Consider the following 5,545-nt stretch of genomic DNA (forward strand, 5'->3'; position numbering starts at 1 on the left):
CTCCTACACTGTTGGTGGGAATGCAAGCTGGTCCAGCCACTCTGGAAAAAAGTTGGAGATTCCTCAAAAAGTTGAAAATAGAGCTATCCCACAACCCAAAAATTGCATTACTGGGTATTTACCGCAAAGATACAAGTCTAGCAATCTGAAGAGACACATGCACCTGAACGTTTATAGCAGCCATGTCCACAATAGCCAAACTATTGAAAGAGCCTAGATGTCCATCAACAGATGAATGGATAAAGAAGATATAGTATATATAAACAACAGGATGTTATGCAACATCTAAAAATGAACTCTTGACATTTGCAATGATATAGGTGGAATTAGAGGGTATTATGCTAAGCAAAATAAGTCAATCAAAGAAAGACCATTATCATATGATCTCACTGATATGAGAAATTTGAGAAACAAGACAATGGATCATAAGGGGAAGGGAAAGAACAATGAAACAAGATGAAACCAGAGAAGGAGAAAAATCATAAGAGACTCTTAATCTGAGGAAATGAACTGAGGGTTGCTGGAATGGAGAGGGGTGGGAAAGATGGGGTGGCTGTGTGATGGACATTGGGGAAGGTATGTCCTATGGTGAGTACTATGAATTGTGTAAGACTGATGAATCACAGAGATGTACCCCTGAAATAAATAGTACATTATGTGCTAATTAAAAAATTTAGAAACATGAGGCACCTGGGTGGCTCAGTGGGTTAAAGCCTCTGCCTTCGGCTCAGGTCATGATCCCAGGGTCCTGGGATCGAGCCCCACGTCAGGCTCTCTGCTTGCAGGGAGCCTGCCTCCTCCTCTCTCTCTGCCTGCCTCTCTGCCTAATTGTGATCTCTGTCTGTCAAAGAAATAAATAAAATCTTTAAAAAAAAATTTAGAAACATTAATAGCGGCCCCTAGGTGGCTCAGTCCTTAAGCATCTGCTATCTGCACAGGTCGTGATCCCAGGGTCCTGGGTTCAAGCCCCACATCAGACTCACTGTTCAGCGGGAAACCTGCTTCTCCCTCTCTGACTCCCCATGCTTGTATTTCCTCTCTTGCCATGTCTCTCTCTGTCAAATAAATAAAAACTTTAAAAATAAATTAATTAAAAATTTAAAAATTAAAAAGTCAATAAAACTGACAAACCTTTCCCAGACTCACTCAAAAAAAAAAAAGGACTAAAAAATCACAAATGAAAGAGGAGAAATAACTATCAACACCACAGAAATACAAAGAATTTTAAGAAAATATTATGAAAAAATATTACCAACAAATTGGACAGCCTGGAAGAAGTAGATAAATTCCTAGAAATATATAAATTATCAAAAGTCAAATAGAAAGATAATGGAAAACTTGAACAGACTGATAACTAACAGAGAGATGAAATCAATAATCAGTAATCTCCCAACAAACAAGAGTTCAGGGCCAGATGGCTTCCCAGGTGAATTCTACTAAACATTCAAAGAATAGTTAATACCTATACTTCTCAAAGTATTCCCAAAAGTAGAAATTGAAAGAAAACTTCCAAATTAATTCTTTGAGTCCAGTATTACACTTATATCAAAATCAAAGTTTCCACTAGAAAAAAGAGAACTATAGGCCAATATCCCTGATGAAAACGGATGTGAAAACTCTCAACAGAACACTAGCAAATCGAAAAACAGTGTACTAATAGAATCATTCAACATGATCAAGTGGGATTTATTCTTGACCTGCCAGGGTGGTTCAATATCTATAAAACGATCACTGTGATACAACATATTAATAAAAGAAAGGATAAGAACCATATGATCCTTTCAATAGATGCAGAAAAAGAATCTGACAAAGTACAACATCCATTCATGATAAAAACTCTCAACAAAGTTGGGAGACAGGAAGCAAACCTCAACATAATAAAAGCCATATGAAAACCCCAAACTATATGTCATCCTCAATGGGGAAAAAGCTGAACGTTTTTTCTCTATGGACAAAAGCAAGAACCAGGATGTCCACAGTCACCACTGTTATTTAACGTATTAGCGGAAGTGATAACCTCAGCTATCAGACAAAAAAGAGAGATAAAAGACACATAAATTGGTAAAGAAGTCAAACTTCCACTATTTGTAGATGATATGATACTCTATATAGAAAACCCAAAAGACTCCACCAAATAATTGCTAGAACTGATAACTGAATTCAGTTAAAGTTGCAGGATACAAAGCCAATGTACAGAAATCTGTTGCATTTGAATATATCAAAAAATGAAGTGGCAGAAAGAAAAATTGAGGAATCAATACCATTTATAATTTCACCAAAAACAATAAGATACCTACATGAAAGAGCTGTACTCTGATAACTATTGAACACTGATGAAAGTATTTGAAAATAGCACAAGGAAATGGAATGCCTTTCAATGCTCATGGATTTGAAGAACAAATATTGTTAAACTGTCTACAATACCCAAAGTGATGTATCCATTTAATACAACTCCTATAAAAATACCAACAGCATTTTTCACAGAACTAGAACAAACAATCCTAAATTTTGTTTGGAATAAAAAAAGACCCAAAGGACCCCAATAACAAAGCAACCTTGAAAAAAAGCAGAGCTGGGTGCACCGCAATGCTGACTTGGAAGTTATATCACAAAGCTGTAGTGATGAAAACAGTACAGCACAAAAACAGATAGATCAGTGGAACAGAATATAAAACCTCAAAATGAAACCACAACCTTTATGATCAACAAATCTTTGACAAAACAGGAAAGAATATGCAATGAGAAAAAGACAGTCTCTTCAAAAATGGTGTTAGGAAAACTAGACAGCAACATGCAAAAGAATGAAACTGAACCACTTTCTTACACCATACACAAAAATTAAATTCAAAATGGACGAAGGACCTAAATGTGAGACAGCACATTTACGTTTATAGAAGCATTATCAACAATAGCCAAATTATAGGAAGAGCCCAAATGTCCATTAACTGATGAGTGGGTAAAGAAAATATGGTGTGTGTGTGTGTGTGTGTGTGTGTGTGTGTGTGTGTGTGTTGTTATAATAAGTAAAATAAGTCAATCACAGACAGACAAATACCTTATGGTTTCACTCATATGTGGAATTTTAAAAACAAAACAAACAATCTCAGGAGGAGACAGAGTGGCAAACCAAGAAACAGACTCTTATCTATAGAGAACAAACTGATGGTTCCCAGAGGGGAGGTGGTTGGGGGGAGGGGCATCAAGGAGGGCATTTGTAATTTGCACCACATGTAGTATGTAGTTGAGTCACTCAGTTGTATAGCTGAAACTAGTATTGCTTTATATGTTAACCAACTGGAATTTAAATAAAAACTTAAAAAAAAAGAAGCAAATATTAATATTTAAATCTTCAATTCCTTTACTGTTCTATTCCTCTACTATTCAATGCCTTTACTATTCTACTCTTTCTTTCTGTTTTATTTCTCAACAATAGATTTTGCTTAAAGAAAATAAAAAGCAGCATCAGAAATAATACAATGATTACAGAGTTCATTCCCTTAGGCATGTCAGATGACCCACAACTATATCTTTTTATTTGTGGCTTATGTATTAAGTGTCACTGGAAACCTAACCATCATCATCCTCACCTTGATAGACTGTCATCTCAAGACTCCCATATATTATTTGCTTCAGAATTTCTCCTTCTTAGAAATTACATTCACCAGTGTCTCTATCTCAAGATTTTTGGGGGCAATCATTACAAATATCAAGACCATTTCCTATAACGATTGTTTAGCTCAACTATTTTTCTTCATCTTCATGGGTGTTTCTGAATTTTTTCCTTCTCACTGCCATGTCTTTTGATCATTATGTTGCCATCTGCAAATTTCTTCAGTACACCATCATCAAGAGCAAAAAAAAAAATCTGCACCCTGCTTGTCTTTGGGTCCTGGTTAGGAGGATTTCTTACCATTTCCCCACCACTCACATTCATCCTCCAGCTAGATTTCTGTGCTTCCGATGTAATTGATCATTTCTCTTGTGACTATTTCCCCATCTTACAACTCTCGTGCTCAGACACATGGCTTTTGGAGATGATTGGTTTTTTCTTTGCTTTTGTCACTCTGCTCTTCACTTTGCCATTAGTGATTCTCTCCTACCTGTGAATCCTTAACACCATCCTGAGAATCCCATCTGCTACTCAGAGGAAAAAGTCTTTCTCCACGTGTTCCTCTTACTTGTCATTTCCGTTTCTTATGGGAGATGTATATTCATGTATGTCAAGCCATCAGCAAAAAAAAAAAGAGCATCACTGACCAAAGGAGTAGCTATTCTCACCACCTCAATTGCCACCACCCCCCCGCCCCGCCAAACGTTGAGCCCTTTTATTTATGTCCTGGTGAACCAACAAGTAAAATAAGTTTACAAAAACTTACTTAACAGTGTTGTTGAGAAAGAAATGAAAATATATATTAACATGAATGGATGTCATCGTGAAGATTCAACAAAGAAAAAATAAAATTTCAACTTCTACAATATCGTCCCATATCCATCTCAGAGATACTTGCAAGGCTGAGCACTTTGTTGAAGTTTCTTTAATCTTTCTTTAAACTGAAAGTAACCATGTTGTGTATTTCCTTCAAACTGTCTGTAAGTTCTACTTTCTCATTGATTTACAGTTCCAAATACAAATCCCATGGTTATAAAATAGAAGTCGTTTTGTTGATTGTTCTGAATAATAAAATTATTGTATTGTGTTGTATACTGTAATGGTGAATGAGTAAACACTGTCCTTTTTTTTTTTTAATTTTATTTTTTACAAACATATTTTTTCCCCCAGGGGTACAAGTCTGTGAATCTCCAGGTTTACACACTTCACAGCACTCACCATAGCACATACCCTACACAATGTCCATAACCCCCCCACTCTCCCAACCCCCCTCCCCCCAGCAACCCTCAGTTTGTTTTGTGAGGTTAAGAGTCACTTATTGTTTGTCTCCCTCCCAATCCCAACTTGTTTCATTTACTCTTCTCCTACCCCATTAACCCCCCATGTTGCATCTCCTCTCCCTCAATTCAGGGAGATCATATGATAGTTGTCTTTCTCTGATTGACTTATTTCGCTAAGCATGATACCGTCTAGTTCCATCCACGTTGTCACAAATGGCAAGATTTCATTTCTTTTGATGGCTGCATAGTATTCCCTTGTATATATATACCACATCTTCTTTATCCATTCGTCTGTTGATGGACATCTAGGTTCTTTCCATACTTTGGCTATTGTAGACATTGCTGCTATAAACATTCAGGTGCACGTGCCCCTTCGGATCACTACGTTTGTATCTTTAGGGTAAATACCCAGCAGTGCAATTGCTGGGTCATAGGGTAGTTCTATTTTCAACATTGTGAGGAACCTCCATGCTGTTTTCCAGAGTGGTTGCACCAGCTTGCATTCCCACCAACAGTGTAGGAGGGTTCCCCTTTCTCCGCATCCTCGCCAGCATCTGTCATTTCCGGACTTGTTAATTTTAGCCATTCTGACTGGTGTGAGGTGGTATCTCATTGTGGTTTTGATTTGTATTTCCCTGATGCCGAGTGATATGGA

General features: G+C 37.1%; 1 pseudogene; it reads left to right on the top strand.

The window, feature by feature from the left end:
* The first annotated feature begins 3,510 nt into the window (after nucleotides 1-3,510).
* LOC116863184 lies at nucleotides 3,511-4,360 on the top strand (annotated as a pseudogene).
* The last annotated feature ends 1,185 nt before the right edge of the window (nucleotides 4,361-5,545 follow it).

This window comes from Lontra canadensis, unplaced genomic scaffold (assembly GCF_010015895.1).
Source record: "Lontra canadensis isolate GAN:19392208 unplaced genomic scaffold, GSC_riverotter_1.0 scaffold662, whole genome shotgun sequence".
NCBI classification, from domain to species: Eukaryota; Metazoa; Chordata; class Mammalia; order Carnivora; family Mustelidae; genus Lontra; species Lontra canadensis.